The sequence below is a fragment of the Salvelinus alpinus genome, chromosome 33, assembly GCF_045679555.1.
Source record: "Salvelinus alpinus chromosome 33, SLU_Salpinus.1, whole genome shotgun sequence".
NCBI classification, from domain to species: Eukaryota; Metazoa; Chordata; class Actinopteri; order Salmoniformes; family Salmonidae; genus Salvelinus; species Salvelinus alpinus.
In genome coordinates, this window is record NC_092118.1 from 20,589,560 (window position 1) to 20,605,591 (window position 16,032).

The window sequence follows — 16,032 nt, forward strand, 5'->3', positions numbered from 1 at the left end:
GGCCGAGTGACCAATCACAGACAGGCTCCATAGAGGGAAAGTGTGTGTGTGTGTGTGTGTGTGTGTGCGTGTGCGTGCGTGTGCGTGTGTGTCAGGTACAAGAGTGAGCATACACGTGTGAGTTAATCATGCTTTGCGCGTATGCCATTTTATGAGAGAGCGCTTTTTCTATTCATTTTTAGGCTATAGGCTACTTGAGATAATATTACCGCCTGTTTATTACACTATATAAGAAAAATATCGAAAGATTACCCCAAACTTGGTTTCTTAGTGCAAGGGGTAGGCTACAATTTGATTGCACGGGTTTTACGCACGTTTGGTGACTTTTACGCAGGTTTATACCTGTGTGTGTGTGTGTGTGTGTGTGTGTGTGTGTGTGTGTGTGTGTGTGTGTGTGTGTGTGTGTGTGTGTGTGTGTGTGTGTGTGTGTGAAATAGAAATAGCTAAACACCTCTTTAATACCCAATGTAGCCCTTAAAAGCACCTTATAGAGGCAAGCATTATGACAATGGTATTACTACAGTAGTATTTGTGTTTATTAGATGTACCCCCCCATTAACTCTGTATGAATGTTATTGGATGACGACGTACTGAGCTAGGCCTAGTATTGCACAATCCACCTTTGGGTTTTGGTGTGGCAGATTTAAATTAAGCTAATTCGGATGAAATAGGGTGCTAGAATAGGCCTATCATCGAAGGAGAGAGAGGGAATCTATTGAACTGGATTTTGCCTTGTAGTTCTGTGCTTTGATACTATACGTGCTCAGTCTAAGCTCTGCTCTGTGGTATATGTGCTCAGTAAAGATGCTGTGTAGCTATTCATAATACATTAACTATACATCTGTTAATGTAATTTCTATGTCTTTATCATATTTATTAGGCTATATTATCCTAGTTTTTAGTATTACATTTTTTTTCTCCAACCGTTTTGGCAAACTGTCCAGATGGGCTGTGGGTTAGTGCGTGCTATGTGATGAGACGTAATCAATGCAGCTTGCTATATCTTCATTTATCAGCTGAGCTATTTAGACCTGCAGTCTACACTTTTAGCATGAGCATTTTCTTCTCGCTAATCCCCCTTTAACCTTCAATGCTTGGCACTCTCCATGTTTCATGATTGAAAGCAGATATTCTACACCATAACGTTCCGGTCCAGCAGTGTATGTAGCCAATAGGCAATGAGAATAGAGAAAATGCAAATACTTTATGGAGGGTAAACGATTTTTATGGTTCATGAAATGTCGTGATCTAATTTCTGTAAACTATCAAACCGACTGAAGTTTCAATTAAGTTTGAAATATCACAGCCAACAAATCAATCTTAAAGTAACTCAAAAAGCTATTTGGACTATGTTTTGTGGATATACAATTTTCCCCAGGCTTGGAAGACGAAGTTCTTGAACTTATCTCTGATCTCCTTTCTCCGTTTGGCCCCAGTCGGACAGGGAAGTAGAGAAAATAATATGCAGAGATACTTTTTTTATACCATTTGTACCATTTGTGTACCATTTAGGTACCATTTTGGATGGTGGACCAAACAAATGTAATTGATGATTATACGAGCTCTCAGTGATGGAGCACCTTGTAATAAAACTGAGCTTAATATGTTTTGAATAGAAATACATTTATTTGCGAGACAACGGCAAAAAGGCATAAACAGACAATGAATGGTACGTTATTTTTTAAAGGCTTTTTGGAGTAGGTATACTAACTGGACAGGCTTGACTGTGCATTTTGTCTAATGCAACAACAACAAAAAAATTGGTACTGAAGGCATTCTAATTTTTATTTTTGGTTAAATCATATGGTTATACCTGTGTGAAGCAGATTGTCTTTACTTGGCTATTTACTCAGTTAAATCACACACACACGAACGCACGCACGCACGCACAGACGCACGCACACACACTATATATCTTCCTCTATTATTTCTTATTTCTCGTGTTTTTCTTATTTTAAATTTTTCTTATTAGTTATACTTTTTTATATTGAATACTGAACTGTTGGGTAGGGCTTTCAAGTGAAGTATTTCACTGTACTTGTACATGTGAAAAATAAACTTTAAATACACACACACACAATCTTTATCTCACACACATATGGAATTTCGAATGGATAAAAATGCATGGATATTAGGCCATGTGTGTATCATATTAATGAATCGATCATAGACTCATGTCATGGACTAATGTCACGAGGGACTTTGTGGGGTTGATGGCTCAGGCAGTGACAGAACACGTCGCGGAGAGAGCGGATCAGTTCTTGACCTCTAAACCCTGGGTTTTGTTATAACAAAGTGGTGCTTTCACTGAGTCCGGTCTCTCCATGTAGAGAGGGTCATTTAAGGTTAGATTAAGTGCTTGTGTCTCTATAGACGGACGGATTACTAGCTTGTTAACCAATTGTGCGAGCCATTGTCAGATAATGTATTGTAAAATCGTTTATCAAAATAAAATGCATGCAGTGATGTTACATAGGTCAGCCTAAAAATGATCTCTTTCCATAGCCTTTATTCACACATATTAACCTGCTGAATCTCCAGATCAAATTGTTGAAATATAGCCCAAAAATTAGGTTTTTCAATCTGTAAATCGATTACATCGAATAATGCTGAAGTGCGTATAGACTTTTTAATCTTAATTTTATGTCACTGACCCGTGGATTGACCGTCATCTGAAAAGAGAGGGTAGGGCCTATAAGAAATCGATGAATAGACTTGAATAATGGTCCAACTGACTTGGGTTATACCGACATCTAGTGCTCGATTAATGTTTTTTCATTCCTCGTGTTATCATACTGTAAAGTCAATGGAATGTTCTCTAGTCATAACCTCTATAACGTTTGTAATCGAAAATGCAATATATCATCTTAATTGGGCAATTAAGAGAATTTCGTAAACATTTGGTCTATTTCAATTTGTTTCAACATTGTAATATAGGATTGCTAATTGTTTGTGTCAGATGTTTTGTAATATATCAGAAATGATGGTAGTAAATCCCCAAAGTTTATAGTCGAGACACAAACATCCTACTCTACAATAGATAGTTAATATTTTATATTTCTCCCCCAATACATACTCCCATCTGCTACAAAAGTTTACAAACTAAAATCAATATTCTATAAGATATTTTTTCTAATATGCGAATATAATACACACTAAACCTAGGAATTAGATTCACTGCACAAAGAGTCCTTGTTTTGTTTGAAGAAGTCAAATGCAATCTTTACCATGTTTGGTGCAGACAAGACTGTAAAATGATTTGTATAGTCCTAAATTAGCTTTGTTATTGCAGTTGGTTAACAAATGAATGAAAGTGTTCAATATGTATCTTTAGAACTAAAGTTGTGTTCTAACAAATGGCAGTGCACAGTTTCAGAGATCTAGAATTATAGAGATTTTTAACATGATTATTAAATGATAATAGTATGTTTCATATGTTTACATTTGTTTGCATTATTACATGCCTCCTTATAATAAACAATAACATGTTGACATATCATTGAGACACGCCATTTCGATGCATGTGTGTGAGTCAGTTGTTCTACGTTGGTAAGTTAGGTCAACAACAACAAGGTAACCTGGCAACATGTGCGTGCGTGCGTGTGTGTGCGTGCGTGTCTGTGTGTAAGAGAGATTTCTGTAGAAAAAAATGGCTCATCAGTTTAAAGCAAAAATAAAATATTATCTTACAATTGATTTCGTTGCAATTTTCAGTAAGTTGATGCGCGCCCCAAATGTCCGAAATAAGGTGTCTTGGACGGGTGTCAAACACATAGCCTAAGCAAGGGATGAGCAACTGGCCGCCTGCGGGAAGATCCCCATTTGAAGTGTATAGAGCAAAGTTGTTCTTTAAAATTAGTATTGATTAGGCCTATATGACACAGTATATGACCGATCAAGCTTAATTTCCATAAGTAGAGTACAAAATGCATAACACCATTATTATGTGTCAAAAAAGAACACATATTTTATTAGTTGAGCCTCCGTATGGAATACTGTTGGGAGGAGGCTATGGGCCATTCATTGCACATCTGAAATGACTGCAGTGGGTGGGTTTATGATGGAAATACGACGGAAATCCTATTAGAAAGTTAAACGAAACGATCACCATTTACTTACCCCCCTCGAGTCCTTTAGTTCCGCTAGGACTCGTCATCAAGGGCAGGGAAAGAAAGGCTACAAACTTCTCCGTTTGGAATTTAGGTGAAGTCGCTCCTTCCTCCTGGAAGGATATGAGTAAAAATGTTCCAGTCATTTGCCGCCATCTAGTGTATGAATCCATAAAGTCAAACAATTAAAATGGTAGGCTACTTGACAATAACAGTCAACAATGAATAACAAACACACTTCGATTAAACAAATGGGGGGGGGGAACAATTTATCAACAAATGGTTTCTACAAACGTATGTTCCATAATATGCATACAACATTTGATGACCATCATCAAATTAGGAAAAGGACGGATGTAGCCTAGCCAGCACAGGCTGGATTGCAAATGTTCGTAAATGCTTGCAAAACATATCTGCTTTCCAGACCTGAACCTTTTAGTTGGGTCTTTTGTCCATTTATTAGCAGCAAATATTAAAATAACAATAATTGGATACTGGCAGATGTAATTACCATCTGCCATATCATAGTTCCAAAGGGTTAACATTGAGCAAGAATAGCATGCGCTCCTTACCTATGCATCCCTAATTACGGTCACCTGTGTGTCTATATAGGCCTACATGTGACCATGACCTGTGACCCAACTGTAGGCCTAGCCTAGAAATTAATTGGAATATACAAAGACAGACAAACTATAGACAGCATAACACAACAACTATATAAGTAGGTCAACATGGCTCCTATAGCAGACATGGTTAACAAATCCATGTCCTTTTGTCGCTTCGTCTGAATTACAACACTTTCCACACTGCGACTCTCAGAGAACTGCTCGGCTACATGCAACAATGTGGGGCGAGCACCATTGTCTTACATCAGATTGCACGATGGCTGTCTGCACTGATCAGTTTTTATATCAAATTATTTTCTTACAGATATTTCAAAGTAGTGTGATGGATATTATTAAAACTCAGATCTACTGAAAAGCTTAGAATCTACCTATTCACTCCTGTCTCAGAACCTAGCAGAGGGCCATGGAGATGACACGTCTGTCAACCTGTAATTCCAGCTCAGCTAACAGGAAGAGGTGCTCATTAGGCTTGTCTGGAGAATGCTAAAAGACAGCATATCAGTCGGTAAGCCTACAAGACAACAATATGAATTTTGCAGGTGCACAAATGTGTAAAAACCTAGTTTATGAAGCTTAGTTTAGTCTACACCGAGTGTACAAAACATTAGGAGACATTGCTCTTTCCTTGAAATAGACTGACCAGGTGAATCCATTTTACATTTACATTTTAGTAATTTATCAGACACTCTTATCCAGAGTGACTTACAATTAGTCCATTCATCTTAAGATAGCTACTGTAGGTGAGACAACAACACATCACAATTGTATCAAGTACATTTTCCCTCAACAAAGTATTTATCAGCAAAGTCAGTGCTAGTGGGAAAAACTATGATCCCTTATTGATGTCACTTGTAAAGTCCACTTCAATCAGTGTAGATGAAGGGGAAGAGACAGGTTAAAGAATGATTTTTAAGGCTTGATACAATTGAGACGGATTGTGTATGTGTGCCATTCAGAGGGTGAAGTGTCTTTGAACCAGGTATGGTACAGTAGTAGGTGCCAGGCACACCGGTTTGTGTGTCAAGAACTGCAACACTGCTTGGTTTTTCACGCTCAACAGTTTCCCATGTGTATCAAGAATGGTCCACCACCCAAAGGACATCCAGCCAACTTGACATAATTGTGGGAAGCATTGGAGTCAACATGGGCCAGCATCACTATGGAACCCTTCAATGCCCTGACAAAGTGAGGCTGTTCTGATGGCAAAAGGGGGTGCAACTCAATATTAGGAATGTGTTCCTAAAGTTTTGTACATTCTGTGTACAACCAGGCATAAAGTCCTGAGAGACAGAAAACACATTTTTTAATGAAGACTTCAATAACCCCTTGCTCTGGGTATTTTTCTCTATTGGTGGTTCTGGGTTCAGACTGCAGGCTCTGGGGTGTGAGCTGATGTTGATGAAGAGACAGCAGGACCTCAAGGGGTAGACACAGAGCATCATGTTCTTCTCCTGCAGAACCAAAGGCTTGTCCAAGCCCTGCACTGTGTACGGGAGACTGGAGCAGCAGGAAGACTGGTGAGCCTATTAATTGCAGCCATTCAAAGACGACTACACCAGTAAAAGCCTACTTGTTTACCCAATATTATACAAAAGTATAAACCCTGGGTCACTGACAAGGCCACTTGTGGAAAACCACCTGTGGCTCCCCTAAAACGTAGAAGTTTCTGCAGCCCAGTCTGACATAGAAGAGGCTTAAAGGACACTCTTGACCTGTAATACGACTAATCAAAATATAGAACCGACCCTTACCTTAACCAAAGGTGAGTTCACCCATCTTATTAACACTGTACACAAGTGAAAGGACTATCAGTAATCCTTATAATTGTTGTCAAGTTTTCTAATGATACCGCTATTCTTGGTCTGATGTATAAAGATGCAGGTCAGAGATTCAAAGGTTTGTCAAGTAGTGTGATGAGCACCATCTCATCTCATCCTTAATTTAAAGAAAACGGAGGAGACGGTGTTTGACCCCAAATCTGTCGACGATCACGTGCCTGTGGTTGTCCACAATGTCAACATAGCACAGGTTAGTTCGTATAAGTACCTGGGTGTATAAATGGGCAATGTGCTGAGCTGGGAGGTCCAAGTAGAGAGTGTCTGCTGCAGAGTCCAACAACTCCTCTATGTCCCACAGAGACTCAGGGTTTTTGGAGTTGACCAGAAAATAATGCTCATGTTCTACAATGTGGTCATTGAGAGTATCCTGACATATGGCATCACAGTCTGGTTTGGCAATTTATCAGTCCAACTGAAATCCCAAATTGCCTGCCTGATACAAATTGCCATGGTCATGGCAATTTGAACAGACCTTTATCAGACAAGCACAGAAAGGTGTTTCAGATCCCTCCCATGTACTTTACTCTGAGTATCAGTAGTTCCCCTCAGGCAGACACTAGTGCATCCATATGTAACAGTGTTGCTTCCATCCCTCTCCTCGCCTCGAACCAGGGACCCTCTGCACACTTCGACAACAGTCACCCTCAAAGTATCGTTACCTATCGCTCCACAAAACTCACGGCACTTGCAGAGCAAGGGAAACAACTACTTCAAGGTCTCAGAGTGAGTGACATCACAGATTGAAATGCGATTAGGGTTCACCCCGCTAACTAGCTAGCTATTTTACACCAGTTACACATACTCAACTGGCGGACCGCGGACCGGATCCGGACCCAAGAATGGGGTCAATACAAACCAGGCTTCCTTGATCGGTCTTCGACCCCTGGTATCATAAAAACACACATAAGACATTGAATAGCGCATAGAATTGCAGAAAATTATCTGTCACATGCAAAATGTGTAGAATTACGGGAAATTAGCTTTAAAACTGCAACATTTTCTCTCCGACATCAAGAAGGGTGTGAACAGTTTGGGGTCGCATGGGTTGCGAGGTAGGGGTTTGTTACTACGCCGATAAATTACATTATCCATCCGGACATTTGCCACCTAGGACATTTTTGTGACCGGAGCTTCTCAAATAGTACTTCAGTACCTCTGCTGTAGGGTACCCACATGTAAGCTGAACAGGTATAAGCACTGCTTCATTCCCATATCCATCTAATACCTAAACAGCAATAAGTATGGCTGAACTGTGTTAATACGCTGCTGACAGAAAAAAATGAATATTCAAAGTATTATGTATGTGGCTATTTGAGAAGTGTATGATGATAAGGTTAATGTGCAATGTATGTATTATGTTGAGTGTGTAATGTAGTGTCTAAGACAATTTTCCCCTTGAGACATTAAAGTTCACCCTATCCTCCTATCCTAGACCCTTAACCCCAACCATAACCTAATGTGAACCTAATTTGCAGGTCAGCGGTGTCCGTATAGCCTTTTGGTTAGTGCTATATGGGATCCGTGTGACGTCCATAGCCTAAACCCTTTCCCCTCTGACACTGCTCATTATTATGATGCCAGATGTGTCTGGCTGTTGAACTCTCTCACCTCCCTGACCTTGGCCACCTGACCTCTGATTGGTTGCCATGTAGCACGGCAACTGTAATTCTGAGTGCCAGACTTATCTAGCCAATCAGCTGCAGGCACTTACCTGGTTTTGACCAGTTTAGGCTGATTCTAATGTCAGTCTCCAACTGCACTGAGAGAGTGGATGCTCCTGTATCTCTGGGCTGTTCATTTCACCTCTAGACTTCTACATTAAATTATTACCACCTCCTGACACCTTTCATCTGGACTCCTTTAGGGTGTGTGTTTCATTTCACTGCCCAAAGTAAGTAGACTTAGTGGAGCCAGAGTGTTTTTGTGTATTAGTTTATGCACCTGTTGTATTCTATGTAACAAACACTTATTACCTGCTTACTAACTATTCAACTGTTATCCAACTGGTATTTGGGGTAATTTAGTTAGATAATCTGTTGTAGAAATATACTTTATCAAGTTGCATAGCATGGTCGAGTTATGAGTAGTTTTACTGTTTGGATCCAATAGTCATAGCCTACTTTTATGCCATTGAAACGTAGGCCTAAAATGGCTGGCGGCCACAGTTGCAACAACCACTGTTTTGGTAAAAAAGCTGAGGGATGGGGCCGGAGAAATGTAACCACTCTTAAATTCATACAGAGGACTGACCATCCATGATATCAACATTATAGTTTTAATCTTGTTTTGAAGCTACATAGTGTGTACATGTACTTACATTTACAGTGGTGACCAACATTGGAGTATCGACAGTTAAGCTCGAGGCATTTAGTTATATTTCTATTATATTTACGGGTAAAAAATACATGCAAATCAAATCCATTTGTCACATTCGACGAATACAACTGGTTTAGACTTTACCGTGATATGTTTGCTTACGAGCCCTCAACAATGCAGAGTTTGAAAATAAAATAGTAACACAAGAGTAATAAAATACAATACACAATAATATAACTATATGTATGTTATAATGAATACATACAGTGTCAACAATAGGTCTACTGGACAAAATGCTCGACGTGTAGTTAAATCAGAAAAACCACAAAAAAAATGCATCGAGGAAAATCTTTGACGTCCCCGAAAATTAACAGCAGGGTGAGACCCAATCATATAGTTGTCCGTCTCCGAATAAATTACGCACAAGCCAATCACAGACGATTTCATTGCACGACGTTACCAGGAATTAACCAATGATAAAGAAGCAATGGCGGGCATATAATTGAGAAGCGGGCTTGTGGCGCAATGGATAACGCGTCTGACTACGGATCAGAAGATTCTAGGTTCGACTCCTGGCAAGCTCGTTCATTTCCTTTTTGCACCATGCATCCAAATCACAAAACGAGATTCTCACATGATGTTATGTCTATTCAGTACATTCAAATAAAAAGTATCTGCAGAAAATAACCATTGTTATCGCCAGAGAGGCACATGTTAGGCTAAGTAACGTTAGCTAAGTTAGCTCTTTGTTATCATTACGCAGGATATTCACAACATTTAACTACACAACACAGATGCCGACCCCAAATGGAGGGCTCCATATTGCTCTGTATTTACATGATTGGTTGACAGTAGGTGGGGACGGGAGGTCCTGTTGGAATACAAACTCACTTTGACAAATTCTTCGTAACAGGTCTGCTCCATGAAGCACAAGAAGTAGGAATGCCCTGACTTCTTTTTATTTTATTTAACCTTTATTTAATTAACTAGGCAAGTCAGTTGAGAACAAATTATTATTTACAATGACGGCCTACCAAAAGGAAAAAGGCCTCCTGCGGGGATGGGGGCTGGAATTAAAAATAAAATATAAATTATAGGACAAAACACACATCACAACAAGAGAGACAACACAACACTACATAAAGTGAGACCCAAGACAACAACATAGCAAGCCAGCAACACATGACAACACAGCATGGTAGCAACACAACATGGTAGGTAGCAGCACAAAACATGGTACACACATTATTGGGCACAGACAAAAGCGCAAGAAGGTAGAGACAACAATACATCACACAAAGCAGCCACAACTGTCAGTAAGAGTGTCAATGATTGAGTCTTTGAATGAAGAGATTGAGATAAAACTGTCCAGTTTGAGTGTTTGTTGCAGCTCGTTCCAGTTGCTAGCTGCAGCGAACAAAAAAGACGAGCGACCCAGGGATGTGTGTGCTTTGGGGACCTTTAACAGAATGTGACAGGCATTGGTGTGGAGGATGAGGACTGCAGTAGGTATCTCAGATAGGGGGGAGTGAGGCCTAAGAGGGTTTTATAAATAAGCATCAACCAGTGGGTCTTGTGACGGGTATACAGAGATGACCAGTTTACAGAGGAGTATAGAGTGCAGTGATGTGTCCTATAAGGAGCATTGGTGGCAAATCTGATGGTAGAATGTTAAAGAACATCTAGCAACTTCTGCAGAGGCCCAGGCAAAAACGAAACGAGGATGTTTGGTCACATAATGCAAATGTCGAAGTTCAAATCTCATAATGGAAACTTTTCAACTAATTACAATTTTTTTTAGCTATTTTGTAACTACTTAGCATGTTAGCTAATCCTCCCCCTAGCCCTAAATTTAACCCGTTTAGCTAACCCTAACGCTTAACCCTTTAACCTAACTCCTTAACTCAACTCTAACATTAACCCTAACCCCTAGCCATGATATAGCTCCGCAATGAGATGATTGGTTGACGGTAGGTGGGGGCGGTACGTCCTGTATATATGTTCTTTACCATTCTACCATCAGATTTGCCACCAAACTTGATATACAAACTCCCTTCCTTCACAACAGCTCTGCTCCACGAAGTATGAAATCCCTGATTTCTGCAGAGGCTGCATCTCAGTAAACACTGTATGGCTATTGTAGACGCTGGATTGACCATGCTGCTAGCTTTATGCTAACCAATCACATACAATTTCACTACAAATATTTTACCTGGAATTGACCACTAAAAGAATTGTTGTTATGCCCGCTTTTATCATAAGCGGGCTTGTGGCGCAATGGATAACGCGTCTGACTACGGATCAGAAGATTCTAGGTTCGACTCCTGGCAAGCTCGTATATTTTATTTTTGCTCCATCCAACCAAATCACAAAACGAGATTCTCACGTGATGTCTATTCAGTTCATCCAAATAAAAAGGCTCTGCGGAAACTATGCATTATCACCAAGAGAGGCATATGTAATGCTAAGTAGCGTTCGCTTGCTACAGTAGCTAACGTTAGCATTATTCGACAGTTTTTGTTATCATCACGCGGGCTATTCATAACACAGTTGCCAACCCAGCTGTTTTACTGAGTGAGATTTAACGTTCAGAACATTGTCCATATTTCAGTAGGAGGGGGTGAATTGTTATGGGGGTGCCCGGTTATCAGCACAGACTCTAATTTAACCTTAACCCTTTAACCTAACTCCTGAACTTAACGCTATAACCTTAACCCTAACCCCTAACCTAGCTAACGTTAGCCAGCTAGCTAGAATTTGTAACATATACGTTTTGCATATTCAAAATATATTGTACAGTATCACTACCAATAATGTACCAGGAATTGAAGAATTAAAAAATAGCTATTTTGGCAAAATATGACAGCTGTGGGCTTGTGGCGCAATGGATAACGCGTCTGACTACGGATCAGAAGATTCTAGGTTCGACTCCTGGCATGCTCGTACATTTTTTGCCACTTAAATTGTTCCATGTCTTATCCAGGATCGTTAGATCAGTATTATAAATCATTGTGTGCTATATTTGCCCTCTGTAGCAGCAGAACCAACTTATAGACTATGTGCGGGGGCATAGGGTCAGTCTGTACTATTTGTGAACTGTGATGTCAAATTATCCTGTCCTATCTGGTGTACTGTGTGATCATATGCATGTTCCCTCAAATTCTCCTCTTATCTCTCTATGTCTCCCCTTCAGGAGGACATGCACCCTAAGACCATACCACAGTCCACCCGGTCGTGCTGGCATCTAGTTCTGCTGTTCTGCCTGTGACTATGGAACCCTGACCATTTTCACCAGACGTGCTACCCTCTCCTGGACCTGCTGATTCAACCCTCTCTCTCTCTACCTTTGAATCCTCTACTATGAAAAGCTGACTAACATTTATTTCTAAGGTGCACCCTCTATAACCACTGTTGTTATTATTTGACCCTGCTGGTCATCTATGAACATTTGAACGTCTTGGAAGAATTTTATTTAACCTTTATTTAACTAGGTAAGTGAGTTAAGAACAAATTCTTATTTTACAATGACAGCCTACCCCGGCCAAACCCTCCCCTAACCCGGACGACGCTGGGCCAATTGTGCACCGCCCTATGGGAATGAGCTGGCCTTGATGGCCATGTATTCTTCTTATAATCTACACCCGTCACAGCCATGAGAGAACTGACCACATAGAGAGATTATTTAATTACTAGTTCCAGAATGAGTCTAATTGGAATGAGTAGCAGTAGAGGCATAATCCTGATTTGACTTATGCAGGAAAATAAAAGGCATGTGATACATCAGAAATAATATAATTATTGTCAACCTAAGATAGTCATAATTATAAATGCAGTTTATATACCAATTTTCTGTATAAATAGTCTCTAAAATACACTATATATACAAAAGTATGTGGACACTCCTTCAAATTTGTGGATTCGGCTATTTCAGCCTCACCTGTTGCTGACAGGTGTATAAAATCAAGCACACAGCCATGCAATCTCCATAGACACACATTGGCAGTAGAATGGCCTTACTGAAGAGCTCAGTGACTTTCAACGTGGCACCGTCATAGGATGCCACCTTTCCAACAAGTCAGTTCGTCAAATTTCTGCGCTGCTCGAGCTGCCTTGGTCAACTGTAAGTGCTGTTATTGTGAAGTGGAAACGTCTAAGAGCAACAACAGCTCAGCCGCGAAGTGGTAGGCCATACAAGCTCACAGAACGGGACTGCCGAGTGCTGAAGCACATTGTGTATAAAACTCTCACTGCCGAGTTCCAAACTGCCTCTGGAAGCAACGCCAGCACAATAACTTTGTCGGGAGTTTCATGACATGGGTTTCCATGGCCGAGCAGACGCACACAAGCCTAAGATCACTGTGCGCAATGCCAAGCATCGGCTGGAGTGGTGTAAAGCTCGTCGCCATTGGACTCGTTCTCTGGAGTGATGAATCATGCTTCACCATCTGGCAGTCCGACAGATGAATCTGGATTTGGCGGATGCCAGGAGAACTCTACCTGCCCCAATGCATAGTGCCAGCTGAGAAGTTTGGTGGAGGAGAAATAATGGTCTGGGGCTGTTTTTCTTTTTTCCGGCTAGGCCCCTTAGTTCCAGTGAAAGGAAATCTTAACGCTACAGCATATAATTACATTCTAGACGATTCTGTGCATCCAACTTTGTGGCAACAGTTTGGGGAAGGTCCTTTCCTGTTTCAGCATGACAATGTCCCCGTGTACAAAGCAAGGTCCATACACAAAGGCTTTGTCGAGATTGGTATAGAAGAACTTGACTGGCCTGCACAGAACCCTGACCTCAACCCCATCGAACACCTTTGGGATGAATTGTAGCGCTGACTGAAAGCCAGGCCTAATCGTAAAAAAGTATTTAGTCAGCCACCAATTGTGCAAGTTCTCCCACTTAAAAAGATGAGAGAGGCCTGTAATTTTCATCATAGGTACACTTCAACTATGACAGACAAAATGAAAATCACATTGTAGGATTTTTTATGAATTTATTTGCAAATTATGGTGGAAAATAAGTATTTGGTCACCTACAAACAAGCAAGATTTCTGGCTCTCACAGACCTGTAACTTCTTCTTTAAGAGGCTCCTCTGTCCTCCACTCGTTACCTGTATTAATGGCACCTGTTTGAACTTGTTATCAGTATAAAAGACACCTGTCCACAACCTCAAACAGTCACACTCCAAACTCCACTATGGCCAAGATCAAAGAGCTGTCAAAGGTCACCAGAAACAAAATTGTAGACCTGCACCAGGCTGGGAAGACTGAATCTGCAATAGGTAAGCAGCTTGGTTTGAAGAAATCAACTGTGGGAGCAATTATTAGGAAATGGAAGACATACAAGACCACTGATCATCTCCCTCGATCTGGGGCTCCACGCAAGATCTCACCCGTGGGGTCAAAATGATCACAAGAACGGTGAGCAAAAATCCCAGAACCACATGGGGGGACCTAGTGAATGACCTGCAGAGAGTTGGGACCAAAGTAACAAAGCCTACCATCAGTAACACACTACGGCGCCAGGGACTCAAATCCTGCAGTGCCAGACGTGTCCCCCTGCTTAAGCCAGTACATGTCCAGGCCCGTCTGAAGTTTGCTAGAGAGCATTTGGATTATCCAGAAGAAGATTGGGAGAATGTCATATGGTCAGATGAAACCAAAATAGAACTTTTTGGTAAAAACAACTCGTCGTGTTTGGAGGACAAAGAATGCTGAGTTGCATCCAAAGAACACCATACCTACTGTGAAGCATGGGGGTGGAAACATCATGCTTTGGGGCTGTTTTTCTGCAAAGGGACCAGGACGACTGATCTGTGTAAAGGAAAGAATGAATGGGGCCATGTATTGTGAGATTTTGAGTGAAAACCTCCTTCCATCAGCAAGGGCATTGAAGATGAAACATGGCTGGGTCTTTCAGCATGACAATGATCCCAAACACACCGCCCAGGCAACGAAGGAGTGGCTTCGTAAGAAGCATTTCAAGGTCCTGGAGTGGCCTAGCCAGTCTCCAGATCTCAACCCCATAGAAAATCTTTGGAGGGAGTTGAAAGTCCGTGTTGCCCAGCAACAGCCCCAAAACATCACTGCTCTAGAGGAGATCTGCATGGAGGAATGGGCCAAAATACCAGCAACAGTGTGTGAAAACCTTGTGAAGACTTACAGAAAACGTTTGACCTCTGTCATTGCCAACAAAGGGTATATAACAAAGTATTGAGATAAACTTTTGTTATTGACCAAATACTTATTTTCCACCATAATTTGCAAATAAATTCATAACAAATCCTACAATGTGATTTTCTGGATTTTTTTTTCTCATTTTGTCTGTCATAGTTGAAGTGTACCTATGATGAAAATTACAGACCTCTCTCATCTTTTTAAGTGGGAGAACTTGCACAATTGGTGGCTGACTAAATACTTTTTTGCCCCACTGTACATATGCATTGCTTGCTGTTTGGGGTTTAGGCTGGGTTTCTGTACAGCACTTTGTGACATCGACTGATGTAAAAAGGGCATTATAAATATATTTGATTGATAATGTATATGTAAACAGACCATAAATGTCTACATTTTCATTTTATTTTATAGCTGTGAGTGATATATGATACAATATCAGTACTTGTTGCATTTACAACTTGCAACAACTGATTTCAGCCAGTGTATGGCTGTGGAGTGACTGCATTGTTTGAATGTAATGTCATATTGGCAGTTAATGGAAACATTTATGGAATCATTCCTCTAAAACTGTCTGGCTAGCTCACTAACAATCATACAGTGCAGTTACATTCTTCAAATTCATTATTTTACACAGTATTTTATCACAGCACTGTCGTACCATGGTTGACCAACTCCCTAACCAAAATGGTTGCTCTTTATCCCATAATTACGTTTCATGCCCGTTCTAGTATTCTAATTCTGACTGGCCACCCCTCTGAGCCTGGTTCCGCCCTTCTAGGGAGTTTTTTCCTAGCCACCGTGCTTCTACATCTGCATTGCTTGCTCTTTGGGGTTTTAGGCTGGGAATCTATATAGCACTTTGACTACTGCTGATTTAAAAGGGCTTAATAAAATTCATTTGATTGATTGATGTCCAAATGTATGGCTTTATGCATTTAAGATAGCAATTTTTATAATTATTTAGTCAC

The 16,032-nt window shown here is 40.6% G+C and overlaps 3 non-coding genes across 3 annotated transcripts; all 3 read left to right on the forward strand.

Moving 5' to 3' along the window:
* Positions 1 to 9,400: 9,400 nt before the first annotated feature.
* trnar-acg (transfer RNA arginine (anticodon ACG)) lies at positions 9,401 to 9,473 on the forward strand. The gene has a single exon. It is a non-coding gene; the product is annotated as a tRNA-Arg (tRNA).
* A 1,679-nt stretch (positions 9,474 to 11,152) lies between these two features.
* On the forward strand, positions 11,153 to 11,225 carry trnar-acg (transfer RNA arginine (anticodon ACG)). The gene has a single exon. It is a non-coding gene; the product is annotated as a tRNA-Arg (tRNA).
* Positions 11,226 to 11,759: 534 nt separating this feature from the next.
* Positions 11,760 to 11,832, forward strand: trnar-acg (transfer RNA arginine (anticodon ACG)). The gene has a single exon. It is a non-coding gene; the product is annotated as a tRNA-Arg (tRNA).
* Positions 11,833 to 16,032: the final 4,200 nt, after the last annotated feature.